Below are 16,304 nucleotides of genomic sequence, written 5' to 3'. Positions count from 1 at the left end.
AAGGGAGCGGGACTGGGGGGTGATGAATGGGGGGGACAGGGACGCCATTGGAGCAGCCACTCTCAGGGGATACTTCCAATAGAATCAGTAAACGTTTTTCTGACCAGCCCTCTCCAGGTTATGCTCGGAGAAAAGGGAGGAGCGGGAGGGGCCAGAGGTGGCCTCTGACCAGTGCTTTCTGTGGACTACAGACCTCAAGAGGGGATGGAACTTAACTCCCTAAGCCAGGCCAGTCCAGGATGGATCAGAGGTCACGGATTTCCTGAAACAACTCAATTTCGTGAATCCCTGGTGACAGTTTGGGGAGAGCAGCTGCTCGCGGATGCTCTGCATTGGGCTGGGTTCTCCCGTCCAGGGTCCTGGATAGTTGAGGCCCTGGGAGGTCCGGCAGGGTCAGTGGGGTCAGGGTGCTCCCTCCTCCCTGTGTGGTCTACAGGTTAGTGCATCACCAGGACCTGCACCTGTGCCTCCTGGCGTCTGTGTGTGCGCCACAGCCTGGGTTGTGCTGGTGGTGCCCTGGGAAGCGACTTGCCACCTCCCCGTGGGTTCCAGGTCCAGGGGTCGGGGTAGTCTCATGCCCTCTCCCTGGGTGATGCTGGGACTCCCGCACTGTGGGACACAGGAGTCTCAGGACACCAGGGTTCCAGTTTTCTGCTCATCACTGATTTGCCATGTGACCCAGGCCTGTAACTGGACCTCCCTAGGCATCAGTTTGCTTGTCTTTGAAATGGGGGCAAAATGCCCCCCCAGCCTGTCTCGCCACTGTGCATGTGTCCTGCCCAAATATGCCCACCCCGAGTCTAACAAACAGCAGGACCTCCCGAGCAGGAGTGGGCCTGTGGGTGGCTGCCAGGGGTGGGGGCCCTGCGGCCCTTGTGACCTTGGGTTTGGGGCTGGGTGCCGAGGTGGGCTGGGCTGGGCTTCCTGCGAACCATTCCCTTTGCTTGGACTCTAATTCTGGTCCCATTACCGTCCCCTGGGAAGACGTGGAGGGATGGCGTGTCCCGGGGAGCAGAGTAGCACTGGTTCCAGACACATGCCATGCTGGGCTCTGTGCCCCACTGACTCGTGTAACCCCCACAACAACCGATGGGGAACGAGCTATGGCCGTTCCTGTTTTAATGGGACGATAACACCGAAGAGCTTGAGAATGCAATTCTAGAGAGATGGAATGACTTTCTCAAGGTCGTGTCGTATGAACCATAACAATAATATTCTCCCGCTTAATGAATGCCTCATATGTCTTGGGGGCTATGCTGAAATTAGATCTAAGTTTCGTAACAACCAGGTGAGAGAGGTAGCCTTATTCTTATTTTTCCAGAGTCCCCTTGAGGGCTCTTGGTCAAGGTCAGGTGAACAAGCAGGGTCGCGCTGTCCCCACTCTTTCTGAACCCACCATGCCCAGCTGCTTCCCAGCACTGTGGCCAGGTCCTAAATGTTCCCAGCCCGATTCCCTGTCCCCCAGGGTGCCTTGGGGCCTCGGGCTTTCCCTGGCTTCGGCGGACCTGCCCCAACATTCCTCCTCTCTGAGAGAGGGTGAAGAATGTTTCACCATGTAGATACCAAGCGCCTGACTTTCCCCCAGCCCACGCTCCTGGGGGCAGGAGGGAGAGGGCTCAGCTACCACTGCTCTGGTTGATGGGTAGACCTGGCCCCCATCCGGAGTTTCCCAATGTCCAGGAGGGGAGATGTTGGCATGACAGAGGGTGGAGGTAGCGGAGGAGGGGGTGGTGGGAGGTTTTGTCTACGAATTGCATTTAAATTCAGATGCCAAACAGGGTGTGTGCCTGGCAGGGGAGATCAAGTGGGACAGGAGAAAGCACATGTTGAAATGCATCATGTGACCTTGAGGTGTCGGAAACTCTCCCCATTCTGGCCCTTTCTCATCAGACTCTTCCAAGATGTGCTTCCAAGGCTGGGCTTGCCGGTGAAACGGCTCCACCGGTCAGATACTCAAAGGCGCAGGTCACTGTTCTGGGCGGTTTGCATGGTGGCTGCCAGGCCCTCCCACGAGGAGTCTTCCTTCAGTGGAAGTCACTGCTGCCAGACCTCTCTCGCTACCTGCCTAGTGATCGGCCGGTTTGGAAATCCCTGATGCGTGCCTCTGGGAGCCCAGAAAATCTCTCCGGTGGGGCTTGGAACTCAGAAAGGAAGTGTGCTGCAGGAAGTCTGTTCTCCTCCGCCAGGGTAAGCCCTGCAGGAGCCTGGCAGCAGCCAGGCTGACTGTGTCCCACATCTGGAAAGGTCCTGTCCCTATTGTGCTCTCAGTCCCCACCAGATGACATTCTCATTCACCAAATTTCAAGGGTTCCGGCACACACTTGCAACAGGTGTGAGCTAAGAAACACAGAGGTGCAGCTCGGGGACACGCTGGGTCTGCCTGATTGGCTGGAGGGAAGCCAGGGCAGGCCCGATGGGGCAAGGCTCCCCTCCTGTTCCCTGGAGCACCCCTGAGATTTGAGGGTACCTACAGAAGCTTGGTTGTTCTTCCTCCTACTTGCATTGTGTGACATTATTTTATGTAGTTACTGGCCTCCTGGCTTTTTCCTGCCTTCCTCTCTAAAAAGTCGGGTCTACAAGGGCAGAGACTCACTGTTTTCCTCTTTACCACCTATGACAGGCTGAACATTCTTTGTCCCCTAACGCTATCAAGTCCTAATCCCCGGAACCTGTCAATGTGACCTATAAGATAAAAGGGTCTTGCAGATATGATTCAAGATCTGGGGGAGATGATCCTGCATTACGCAGGTAGGTAGGGAACCAAATGCAAGTGTCCTCAGAGAGGCAGAAGGAGATCTGGATACATACGGGAGAGAAGGGCTATGTGACCACAGAGACAGGGCTGGGAGTGATGCAGCCACACACTGGAATGTTGGCAGCCACCTGAAACTGAAAGATCTCCCCAGAGTCCCCGGAGGGAGCCCAGCCCCTGCCACGCCTGGATTCCAGCCCAGCGATACTGGCTGACTCCTGACTTCTGGTCTTTACAACTGTGAGAAGGCATTTCTATTGTTTTCAGCCACCAAGTCTGCGGTGATTGGATATGACAGCCACAGAAAGTAAATAGACTACCACATCCCGGGCCCGGCGCATGGCAGAGTCCACAATATTTGTTGAAAGAATAAATGAAGGCTCCTCGCCAAGGACGCTCCCCAGGGCAGCGTGGGCCAACCCAAGGCCAAGACCCCCCTTGGCTCAAGATCCCGGCCTGTGTCCCTGGCGGTTCTGCCTCCAACGGCCTCCAGCCTCGGCCTGGGGGGCTGTCCACCAGAGGGCACGTGTCTGACTCAGCTCGGCTCGCCCCTTGCAGAGTCATTGCCTCCTAGACAAAGCTGAACACCAGCCCGAGGGCCGCATCCGGTCAGCAGATATATTCGTCTGGCTGGCATAGACTGTTGTTTGTAAATTAAATTCGTCGTGAATGTTTTATTGAAAATGGGGAGACGCCACATAAAATCAGGGTTTCCAGTTTCTGTGGAAAGATCAGATATTCTTTTCAGCCCCGGGTTGCATTCCCATGTGGCTCCATGGGTTAGACCTGAGGGGTGGCTCAGTCCCCGACCACCAGGGACCTTCTTCATCGCCATCTGCACACCTGCCCCCCACATCTGAGATAGTATCAGACCATCTTGACCTCTCAGCATCTCTGTCCCGTCCAACTTGACTCCTGCCCAGGCCTTCCTTTGTAAAGATGCTGAAGGGACCGTCCCCTCCCCCACCCGTGCCCTGCTCAGGGTGGGGGCTCGCTGCAGGGGGTTCTGCTTCTCTGCAGTGACCAGCCATCCAGGAGAGCTGCTTTCGGGCACCAGGCCTCTGTAGCCCCTGGAAATCACCCAGTGGTGTCCGGGGTCTTCTCTCTCTGCATCAGCAGGACGGCAAACTTCCCAGAGCCACCCAGCACGAATGCCCCACTTTCCGGGAGGACGGTGGGGCAGGAGGGCTGCATCATTTTCCCAGGCACTCCCCGGCCGTGTCAGACAGTGGCTCCAACGGAAACCAAAAGCACTAATGAAAGAAAGGAATGTAAGCGAAACACTTGGGAAGGTCCCACGAGGAGGACTCTTGGCTCACTCGGAGGACACGGGGTCCTCAACGTCTCCAAAACGTGCCCGAGTCTGCAGCTCAAGTGTGCATAAGACTCTCAGCATTTGCCTTTCAATGTGCAGGGCCCAGGACCGACCTCAGCGGGCTCTGATTCCCTGAAGTCCCGGGGGGTGGGAGGGGGACCCAAAGAACTGCACGTACGGCAAATGCCCCCGGTGGTTCTGACTTGGGGGTCTGGGACCGTGCTTGGCCTGGGGGGGCGGGGGGGCTCTCAGAAGCAGAGCCGTCTCCTCTTCTGCAGGCAATGGCCACAGCAGCCCAGAGGGTCCAGCTGATGAGGGGAGTCACCGAGGGGGGCCCCTAGGAAGTGATCTGTGGCCACAGCTGCTGTCTACTCGGCCGCTTCAGCAAGTCTTCCCCAGGGCTTGGGAAAATGAAATTTAAAACATGTGTCAGGGCCTTAATAGGACCAGCAAACTCCTCAGAGTCCTGCTCTGGCTAATGTTTTGAATTCTGTGAGCCCTTCGGAGCAGGGGTGTCTAGCACTGGGGAGCGGGTTGAGCGGGATGAGGAATACGTGCATGGAATCAGCAGGCGCTGTGCGACTGCAGGCGAGTGGCTGAGCCTCTCTGAGCCTCAATGTTTTAACTTATAAACCGGGAATAATAACTGCCTCAAAGGGATATTGTAATAATTAATAGAGTTGAGGAACACACATGTCTGGCCGTTCCTAGGCAGTCCTGCGAGTTTCCATGTCTGCACCCCATATTTTTAATCCTAAGGTTGGAGACATGTCTGATGTTGTGGCTTCCACATCTTTCTCTCCTGCACCACTAGGGGCGAGGATTTGGGGGGTCAAGTCAGCAGCTCTGTCAGTCATGGCTATCAGTCACCATTAGCAGAAACCCACTCAAATGGGGGAAAAAAATAGAAGGAAGGTATGCAAATAAGGTGCATTTATTATAAGGCACAGGGAACCCCCCAAAATATCTGGACTCAGGAAGACCTGGACTCAGGAATGGGTAAGCCACAGAGATCCCCCTCTTTCCTTCCGGGCTCCCTTCTCTCATTGTCTCCCGCTCCGCATGGCCTCTGACAGACTTGTGGCCAGGCCCATGGGAGAAGGCAGCCGACCTTGAGCTTGGCAAGCTCACCCATGAGCTGCCGGCAGCCCCATGAGCTGCCTTGCCGACATGTCTTTAGTTCAAGTGCGCAACAGGGATCATTAGGTATCTCCAAATCCCACCCCAAGTCCCAGGCCCGGCATGGGGGTCTTTACCCCCGACCAGTCAGCGTTGAGGAGGGCCCCAGCTGAGCCCTGGCGTGCTGTGTCAGCCACCCTTCCCAGTCGGGGTGTCCTCAGCACAACCAGACTAGGGCTTCCAGAACACTCCTAAAGTTGTCTACCCGCATGTCCCACCCTGATACAAGACACTTACTAAGAGGCTTGCATCCTCGAGGCCTGCTTGGAAGCGTCTGGGGTTAGGGAAGCGAGCCCAGCAACCATACGACTTCCCCGCAGGGCAATGATGAGCCCCGTCATGTAGCAAAGGGCAGAAAACCACCCTTCTGAGAGTGTTCGGTTCTGCCAGCCAGGTCTTGGCTAATCCTGGTGATGCATGGAAGATTTGCCATCAAGGAGACATCCTGTGGAAAGGCAGGGATGGAACGCTTAGGGCCACAGGTATCTGACTTGCACTTCCTGCTCTGCTCACAAAGTCTCTGTGCAGACACCTGCTTGCACCCTCACAGAACTATGTGAGGTGAGGTGCTCACAGAGCTAAGCAGAGCCACCACATTGCACAACGTGGGGCATTCACACTGTACATTCACACTGTAATATGGCACCTCCTGGAGTTGTGCAGTGCACTCCCTGGGCAGCTGTACATAGTGGCCCGGCAGCTAATCATTAACAGAGTCAGGTGAAACTCAGGACATTGGCCTCAAATTCTATTTGCTTTCATTGCTCTCTCTCCTTTGCTGAGGTACCTTCTGAAAAGGTGCCTGATGCCTACACTCCCTAATGTTGGGTTTGTCACCTATAAATTCAGACTAAACTCTCTACTTCCATTGGCTGGGCTGAGTAAATGCCATAATGCAGAAACTATGACCCTGACCCAGGGTGTTAGTGTGAACGTGAGAAACGAAGTAGCTGGTCCTACTGCTGCTCCCGTCATAACAATATTCATTATAAGTAGCTGTGCCTGCTGTAATTACGATCCTCTCCCCAATGCAGCCACACACACCCCCCATCCCGAGGGTGGTGAGGGTCTAAGGCTCTCAGCACCACACCTGCACAGACCTGACATCCCTCTGTCTTCCTTTTTCTTTCCTAAAGTGGAGGTGGCCCACATCTATGGGGTGGGGTGGGGGAGGCGAGGAATGAACCCGCATCCATTGAGGCAGGAGAAGCCAGCTGGTTGAGAGCTCCCGGCACCCCCAGCCCTGCCTTCTCCCGGCTCTGGGATGCGGGTGTTGATAGGCGGCGTGCCTTGCATCCTCTCTTACCCTGGTCAGTCCCTGAGCCCTACCTGCGCCTTGAGCAGGGCTTGCTGCTTCTGGGCCACACGCAGTAAATGACCAAGTGAGAGGAGGAACCACCCCCCCACCAACACCAACTTCCACTCAGCACGGTTACATTTCTTTTTTCCCAGCAAACACTAGGGTGTGTCTGCTCTGTGAAATGCACAGTGCCAGGTTGGGGCACTAAGACAAATCCCACATGCCCTTGACCTTGGCAGCTCACATCAAGGCAGGAAGAGTTCTGGGCCCGCTCCGCTCCCTCCTCCAAGACCCTGGGCAGATCCTTTGCCCAGATTCCCTAAGGCAGCCAGGAGTCCAGGCCACCGAGGGGCGGGGGGGGTGGGGTGGGGGACAGGCAGGGGACATGCCAGCCATGAGCTGTCCTTCCTGGTCTTTGTCCTCCTTTCCCTCTGCTCCACCCCCTTTTCGTGGTGACCCTGAGTGTGCCCAGACTCCCCGGCCTTGGAGGAGCTAAGGGGCCCTCCCTGCCTTGGGTGGTAGGGAGGGAAGCTGTCCTCTGAAGCAGAGACAGGGTGAGCGCACAGAAAAATACACAAACCAGAACAAATTCCAGAAACATCTAAACACACATAACCACTTACGGCTGTGCCGAGCCATGTCTACTGGAGTAACAAGGAGACCCAGGCGGTTAAGGTCACTAGATTCAGGTGGTATGGATCCAGGGTGTCCCCTCCCACCTCCCCCAGGTGCTTCTCTTCGGCTTCTGTTGGGTCTTGGTTCTTGGAGCCTTAGGTGCTGCTCTGTGACTCTTGGCTTAATGGGCTGGCCGGGAGGCCTGCGCTGTTCCCCACTGCCCTCCCCCGTGCGTGCAGAGAGCAGGACGCCTGGCCTTGCAGCCAAGCCTTCCCGCGGCCAGTCAGCCGGGAGTGCCCCAAATGCCAAACACGAAAGCAGCCAGAGGTCACAGACACAGAGGTGGACGGAATCAGCATTTAATGCAGCTGAGGGAGGGGGGCTGGGAACGGGCAGCAGGGCGTGGTGGGGCCTGTGGGCAATGGGGAGTCCAGGCTCTACCTCAGCGGTCCTCACTCTAGCAGGCACCAGAATCCCCCAGAGGGGTGTCAGGATGCAGACTACGGGGCCCCCTTCCTGCATTTCTGATGCAGCCGGTCTGGATTTGAAAACGTGCATTTCTAGTGAGCGCGCAGGTCAAGCTGGGGCTGCAGTTTGGGGCCCGTGCACTCTGAGGACCACTGCCCTACCTGAAGGGGGCGCCGGTTCCCCAGTGCCAGCCTGCCCTTGCCTTGGGGATTACAACCTGATGCCGGCAGGTCTCCCGATTTTTCCGAGGAAGTCAAAAGTACAGATTTTAATGTAAAATTTCCTGATTTAAAAAAAAAGGTGTAACTAAATTTTGAAAAAGCGAGATTGTTGGGGATTAAATAAAATGGATCCACAGGTTGGTCGGGTTCACAGCTTTCCGCTTGGTGAGCTGTATGTTTGCACATATCCGTGGTCTGACACCCCTGAATTCCTGATGGGATTTGTGCCCATGGGCTCGCGACCATTGCCACGTGCTCCCTGGGAGCTGAGAGCCTCCTTGAAACCTTTGTGTCACCGTCGTCCCTGCTACCTACGGAACAATGTAGACTGCTTGGTTTGTCGTACGAGCCTTGGCCATGAGAGGGAACAAGAAGGCCACTCATCCCTAGAGGATTAGGCCAGACTTCTCAGACCACAAATAATTAATGGGAGAGCGTACCACACCAGGACTGGGCTCAGCAAGAACCCAGGGCTGCTCTGGCAGGTGGGAGACTGACAGGCCTCGCCGGTAACAACAGTCCCAGTAAAGTGACAGCTCGGCTTTCAGGTCCGAGGGCATAAGATGATCTGAGCGCAGGTCAGGGTAAAAGTGTCTCCCTCCCCAGGCCCCAGACGGCGGAGCAGCACGCACGTCCAACAGCACATCTGGCTGGGAAAAGGTGGACCCCCAGCCAGCTGTGCAGGCTGCGTCCTGAGCCCGGCTCGGCCTCTCCCAGCCACTCCCCTCCCGACTTCCCCTACCCTGCAATAGGACAGCAACCGCGGCGAGACCATTCATCGCTCTGTGCGGATCTAGCATATAGACTTTAGGGGCCTGAAAGCTGTACTTTCTGTTGAGTGATGATTACCTAGGAAAGGAAGCACACAAAATAGGCGGAATTGTAGTTTACCTCCCCATCCCCAACATAAACACAGCCAGCGGCGTGGGGCTGGGCCAGCGTACTGCCTGACCTCGTACACCTCGAGATCCATCACGTGGGCTGCACAGAGGTCAATCATCAAACCAGTTTACAAAACTGCTGAATTAAAACACTCCCATATTCTAGGTTGCTTTTTTTTTTTTAAAGCCTTGATTCATTTGATTTTCAGAATGAAGTGTTTCTCTAGCTCATTTTCAAAGGTCCTAGGGGTCGGTCCAACATAGAATGTTTCTAGGCCTGGAGATTAAGGTTGCTGTTTCTGGAGTTAATGTAAAGACACAGAGGGAAACTTTCATTGGTTAACATGCCCATAGTTGGGATATGGCATGTCCACGCCACCGTCACTCTGTGCCAGGGAGATCAGCCCCTCCCTGGATGAGGACATCAAAAGGGATGCAAGAAATTGACAATGGGTTTATGCCACACACTGGCTCACCCTCACACGACAAAGGATGGTCTTAGAGCAGCTGGCAAGTATGTCCTTAGAAACATGGCAAAGCTGTGTGAACATTCGAGATTTTAATCAGAGCTCCTGTCCGGTGTGTGTCTTTCAGGTGGCCCTGCAGGCAGAGAGTTTGAGGCTTGGTGAAAACACACGCTCAGCATGTTAACTTGTTAGGCGATGGTCACGGTGACATTTTCAAAGGACACAGTCTAGCAGGTGCCACCAGAGGATATTGCACTGGTCAGGGCTCTCCAGAGGAGCAGAACCGATGGGATGTGCATCTCTCTGTGTCTCTGTCTCTCTAGGAGTTGGCTGACATGATTGTGGAAGCTGGCAAGTCCCAAATCTGCAGGGTGGGCCAGCAGGCTGGAAACCCAGGGAAGACATTATAGTTCAGCTTGAGTCCAAAGGTCATCTGAAGCGGAATTTCTCTTCCTGGGGGCAGGTCAGTCATTTTTCTCCTCAGGCCTTCAACTGGTTGGATGGGGCCCACCCACCTCATGAAGGGAAATCTATTTTACTCAAAGTCTACTGACCAAAATGTTAATCTCATCTAAAGAATATCTTCACAGAAGCATCTAGAATGTTCGATCAAATCTCTGGGCACCATGGCTTAGTTGAGTTGACATGTAGAATTGACCATCACGGGTATGAACTGGCTGATGTTTGGGGAGTGGGCCTCCCAGGAGACTGGTAAGTGAAGATGGGCCAGGGGAAATTCTTGCCAGACCCTGGGAGGCCCTGAAGAGGGTGCTGTCACCCATCTCCCTTGATATTCCAGTCCCTCGAGTTGTAATGCCAGATCTCGCACCTGGGTTTGGTGGCATGTTTTGCCCCATGACCAGAACTATCTTGCTGATGATGTGACAGTGTCCAGACAACACGTACGCAGACATAACACTACCTCCCAGGAAAACCAGGCTGTGGACCTTGGTTTTCTGCATGGCCTGGAGGCCTGGTGAGGTGCTTCCTTCTGAGACAGAAACGCTCAGGGAGGAGCAGATCTGTCTGCCATGAGATGGTGGTCAAGGCTTAGAGCTGACCAAAAGCCTACATGAGAAGCTGTGGAAATGCCCAGAGCACTTGTCCTATCCATTTCAAGGCATACGTCCACTCGTCACCTCTGTGTCGCTGACACACAGGATTGGGCCGGGATCCATTACAGTGTGTTCCGGTCACAACTTCTTGAGTGACGGCGTTGTTCCTGAGTGGCATTAACCAATGTTTTATTTTGATTTCCCCTTCAATGCCTTTTCTGTCCAATGATCCTGTTTACATGTACCTTGGCCTTTATCACCTTAGGGAAGGTACCAAGGATCATTGAGAACAACAGAAACAAAGTCTATCCTTTGAGCATCCCAGCTGAGGCCCAGTGTGAAGGACATGAATGGGTCAGGGCCAGTTTTTCCCACTGTCCAAATTGGTAAAACTCCTGTGGGCTGGTGGGACGACAGTGGGTGGGGAGAGAAAGAACCTCACAGCTGGGCAAGGGTCTCTGAAAAGAGAATGAGAAGGTAAAGAGCAGGACAGTTTGCGGGGTACTGAGCACAATGGGAACCTGGGCCTCCCATCACCGTTGAAGCCTGGAGGTTCACAGAGCCTTGAAGAGAATTCCTCATGCCTGGATGGAGAGGTAGCAAGAGAGTAAAAATGGCAACTTGGCTTCAGGCCTCTACCCCTTCTGGGTTTTGAGCTCCCCATCCCCTCATAGGGCCTCTGAAATCATACACTCTGTCTTGTTCACTCTCACTTAGCACAATGTTGCTTGGACACACTCTAGGCCCTGGTAACCAGTTATTGATGAGGGGCGTTGGGTAAATGAAAACACGTTTGTTCGATGGGCCTGGTCCCACAGAGAAGCCACTCTAGGCTGGGTGGTAGCAGCAGTGAAGTTCCAGAAGCAGTTCCCCTTCACTACCTGGTAGGCATGATGAGGGTACTGGGAAGGTCACAGTCTTTGCTCACAAATGACCATGGTGTGAGCGACCTTCTGTCTGGTTCAGACAACCTGGGCCAGCCTCTTGCCAGCCAGATACCCCTGGACCTCAGTGAGGTTTGACTGGCCCCTACCTATGGGTTTGACCTTACAGAGTCTGCATTCGGTGGGTGACTAGGGTGCAGAGAGATTACTTCCAGTGACTCCTTGCCCCACACGAAGGAGCGAGACCTTTGACTGTGTTTTGTGGGAAGGTGTCCTCGTGGCCTGAATTAGTACCACCCTGAGATCTTACAAAGGCCCAGGGCATGGGTACCATGTCTGGGAGATGGTAGAGGTGGGACGAAACTTGTCTCTCCAGACTGACCAATGCCGAGTCCTTTCCTAGGATGGGCTGTCTCCTGACCGAGAGGCAAGAGCCTGACTTTTCCAGCCTTTCACCAGAAAGTTCCTTTCATCACAGGTGGAGTCCTGTGTAAGAAAGAATTCAAGAACAATTTTTCCAAGCTCTTGGTCTGCCCTATGGCCAGCCGGAGAAAGTACAGCCAAGCATGGTGGGAAAACAGAAGTGCTTAAGCCAAAACCCTGGTTCCTTCTCTCACCACCTGTGGCCTTGGGATTTTCCTGGACCTGCTGTCTGGACTGGAAAGTGGGAACTCTGTGCAGGGTACTGCCCACGCTACTACGGGAAGCACAAGAGCATAAGGAAGATCTCAGCCTCAAGGGAGCCACTGGGGCTCAATAGATATTTTTGAGAACCACTCAAAATGACCAATGGGCATTAATGTCAAGAAAATGGACTGCTCCTCGGAGATGTTTTTGGTTGTCCTATTAGTTGGAGGGCACTGTCAACTGAACTGAGAATCTAACTCCCTTTTACATATAAACACAAAATAATGTTTGCATAGTTTTAATATACTCAGTATTTTCCAAGAATTCAACTACCATGTCAATTGAGAGAAGATTGAACGTTGTTTTGTTCAGAACTTTACGAAGAGTTGTTAATCCTTTGGGAAAACACCTTATTAATGGCAATGTTGTTTGTGGTATTTGAGTGACCAGCACAAACTCCTGAATTAGCCTGCATTTGGGTCTGTTGCTATCAACCTGACTGTCCATAGACATAAGAACCTCATCTGCTATTGTTTATGTGGCTTCTGTATTTTTTAAATTTCCATTTAATTTTCCATTTTTATAATTTTATCATTTAAAAGGTAGTATGTAAATGGATTCATGCATAATGTAGCCTTTAGGTGTTGGCTTTTCTCACACGACATAATGCTTTGGAGATTCATCTGGGGTGTTGTGTAAATCAATACTTTGTTCCTTTTTTTAAGATTTGTTTGAGAGAGAGAGAGAGCAGGAAGAGGGACAGAGGGAGAGGAAGAGAGAGAATCCTAAGCAGACTCGACACTGAGTGTGGAGCCCAATGTGGGGCTTGATTCTAGGACCCTGTGATCATGACCTGAGCTGAGCTGAGAGTCGTAGACTTAACCTAGTGAGCCACCGAGACATCCCAATAGTTTTTTCCTTTTTGTTGCTCAGTAGCATTCCGTGGCATGGGTATGCCATGGCTCGTTCCATTATGCACCCACGAAAGGACAGCTGGCTTGCTTCCAGTTTTTGGCTGTTGCAAATAAATCCACTATAAATATCCATGTGCAGATTTTTTGTCTGAACCTAAATCTTCATTTCTCTGGGATGAACGTCCAGGAGTGCAGTGCTAGTTGCATGTTTAGGTTTAAAAGAAACTGTCAAACTGCTTTCCAGTGTGATTGCACCATTTTACATTCCCTTCGGCGAAATATGAGTAATCCAATTTCTCTGCATCCTCACCAGCATTTGGTGTTGCCTCTAATTTTTATTTTAGCCATTCTGATAGGTGTGCAGTGATAGCTTAGTATGGTTTTAATTAGCATTTCTCTAATGGCTAATTATCTTCTAAATATCTTTTCATGGGCTTATTTGCCAGCTATATATCTAATTTGGTGAAATGTCTGCTCTCTGTTCATGGCTTTTGCCCAATTTCTAAGGATTGTTTGCTTTTCTATTGCTTAGTTTTGAGAGTTTTAAAAATCCTCTAAATATTAGCCTTTTAACATAGATGCGGTTTACAAATGTTTTCTCCCACTCTGTAGCTTTTCATCATCTTACAGGGCCCTATGCAGAACCAAAGCTTTAAAATTTGATGAGATTTAATTTATCAGTTCTTCCTTTTACACATTGTGTTGTTAGTATCAAGTCTAAGAACTTATTGCCTACTCCTAGACCCAAGTACTTTCCCCTGTTTTTTTCTAAAGGTTTTATAATTTTACATGTCACATTTATGTCCATGATACCTTTTGAGTTGATTTTTGTGTACTGTAGGGGAAGGTTCATGTTTTTGCCTATGGATGTCCAGTTGTTCTGGTACCATTCTTTGTAAAAGCAATCTTTACCCTATTGAATTTCTTTTGCTGCTATGTGAAAAATCATATTCTATCCTTCTACAAATATCACACAGTCCTAATTACTATACACATATGGAAAGTCTTGAAATTGCAGAGCCCGATTCCTTCCACTGCATCATAAATTTTTCAAAATTTTAGTTATTCTAGTTCCTTTGTTTTTCCATGTAAGTTTTAGAATAATTTTGTGCATAACTATAAAAGATCTTACTGGGATTTTCATAGAAACTGCTTTAACCCTATATATAAATTTGAAAGAATTGATGACTTTAGTATGTTGAGACTTCCGGTCCACAAACGTGATATGCTTTTCCATTTATTTGTATCTTCTTTGATTTCTTTCATCAGCATTGTGTAGTTTTCAGCTTACAAAGTCCCATCTCTGATTTGTTAAATATTTTATTTTTTGAAAGATTGTAAATGGTGTTTATTTTTAATTTCTATGCCTGTGTATGCATTGCTAGTCTATGCACACATAGAACTACAATGGATTTTTGTATGTTTATATTGTGTCCAGCAGCCTTACTGAACTCACTTGCAAGTTTAGGAGTTATTTTTTAATATTCCTTGAATTTCTGTGTGGATAATCATGTCATCAGAAAATAGAGTTTTATTTTTTTTTTCGTTTTATTACTTTTCTTGCATTGTTGCACTAATTAGAAATTCCAGCCTGTGCTGAATATGAGTGGTGAGAGCAGATATACTTGTTTTGTTCCTAATATTAGTGGCAAAGCATTCAATTTTAAAATCACCCCTAAGTATAATGTTCATTGCATTTTTTTTGGAGACACTCTTTATGAAAGTTGAACAACTTCCCCTCTATCTTTTCCCCTCTTTCTATTCTGACTGAGAATTTTTAACATGAATGGGGGCTGGAGTTTGTGAAACAATTTTTCTGCACTGATCAAAAGGAACATGATTTTTCTTCTTTAGGCTATTAATACGATGATGACATTTATTAGTTATCTTATATTGAAACAGCCTTGCGTATATAGGGAGACTAAACCCCACATGGCATTTTCATCTGTGTTTGGTATCAGGATAATACTAGGTTCATAAAATGAGTTTGGAAGTGTTCTCACCACTTTTATTTTCTGAAAGAGTTTGTTTATAATTAGTATTAACTCTTCTTTAAGAGAAAGTGAAATCATCTGGGCCTGGAAATTTGTTTTGGGAGAACTTTCAAATTATAAATTATATTTCCTTAAGGGTTAAATTATATATTTCATATTGGGTGAATTGTGATAGCTTACATATTTTAAAATACTGGTCAACTTCATCTCAGTTGTAAAATGTATGGCATGTGAGTTCTTCCTAGTATTCCCTTCTCATCCTTTTGATGTCTGTAGGGTCTGTAGTGGTCTTTCTGTTTCATTCATGATACGGATAATTTGAATCTTCTCTATTTTGGGGGGGGGTTCCTAGAAAATTTTCAATTTTGTTGATCTTTTTAAAGAACTAGTTCCTTGTTTTGATGATTTTTTTCTTGATTTTTCTTTCCCATTTTCAATTTTAGTGACGTCTGTTCTTATCTATATTATTTCCTTCTTTCTGCTAGATTTGGATTTATTTTGCTCTCCTTTTTCTAGGTTCTTGAGGTAGGAGCATAGGTTAATGATGTGAGACTTTTCTTCTTTCCTAATGTATGCATTTAGTGTTACAACATTCTCTTTCATCACTACATGTTGTGTCCCCCAAATTTTGATATATTGTATTTTGATTGTTATTCATTTCAATATATTTTCAAAATTTTCCTTGAGATTTCATACGTGACCCATAGATTATTTAGCATGTTGTTTAGTTTCTGGAGAATTTCCTGCTATTTTTATGCTATTGATCTCTAGTTGAATTCTACTCTGGTCAGAGAGCAACTATATGACTCTAATTCTTTTAAATGTGTTGATTTTTCCCTTTTTAAGGCCTATGTTGTGTTCTATCTTGATGCATATTTCATGGACACTTGAAAAGAAGGGAAGTTCTGCTGTTTGGTGAAGTGTTTTATGAATGTCATTTAGATCCTGTTATTTGTTGAGTTCTTCTCTGTCCTTGCTGACTTTCTGGTAGTTTTTCTATCAGTTGCTGAGAGAGAGATATTGAAGTCTGCAGCTATAATTGTGGATTTGCCTATTTTTCCTCTCATTTTTTATCAGTTTTTGATTCACATATTTTGTGGCTCTGTTGTTTGGTGTATGCACATTTAGGATTACTGTCTTCTTGATGGATTGACCCTTTTATTATTTTATAACATCTCTCTCTGTCTCTGGCAATTTTCTTTTCTCTGACCTTACTTTATCTTATAGTTCTATAGCCATTTCTGCTTTCCTTTAATTAATGTTTGCATGAAATATCTTTTTTTATTTGTCTCCCTTAACCTGACTATATTGTTAGGTTATATTTAAAGTGAATTTATTTTAGGCAACATAAGTTGGATTGTGTTCTTTAACAGACTCTGCCGATCTCTGTCTCATAATTGGCGTATTTAGATTATTTACATGTAATAGAATTATTGATATGTTAGGGCTTAAGTCTGCATTTTGTTATATGTTTTCTGTTTGCTCTGTTTTTGTGTCTCTGTTTTCTTTTCCTGACTTCCTATGAGTTTTGTGAACATCTTTTAGAATTCCAGTATGACTTATCTATAGTGTTTTTGAGTCTATCTTTTTGGATAGCTTTTAAATAGTTACTTTAAGTATTATGTTACATAT

The 16,304-nt window shown here is 48.9% G+C and overlaps 1 long non-coding RNA gene across 1 annotated transcript; it reads right to left on the bottom strand.

The window, feature by feature from the left end:
* Positions 1–3,334: 3,334 nt before the first annotated feature.
* LOC103659985 lies at positions 3,335–7,968 on the bottom strand. The gene is made up of 3 exons (XR_567645.2): positions 7,170–7,968; positions 5,484–5,691; positions 3,335–4,005 (listed from the first exon to the last, which is right to left on the bottom strand). It is a non-coding gene; the product is annotated as an uncharacterized LOC103659985 (long non-coding RNA).
* Between the last annotated feature and the right edge of the window lie 8,336 nt (positions 7,969–16,304).

This window comes from Ursus maritimus, unplaced genomic scaffold, assembly GCF_017311325.1.
Source record: "Ursus maritimus isolate PB19 unplaced genomic scaffold, ASM1731132v1 scaffold_27, whole genome shotgun sequence".
Lineage (NCBI taxonomy): Eukaryota > Metazoa > Chordata > Mammalia > Carnivora > Ursidae > Ursus > Ursus maritimus.
Note: the sequence above shows the minus strand (reverse complement) of the source record. Positions and strands in the feature narration are given on the sequence as shown.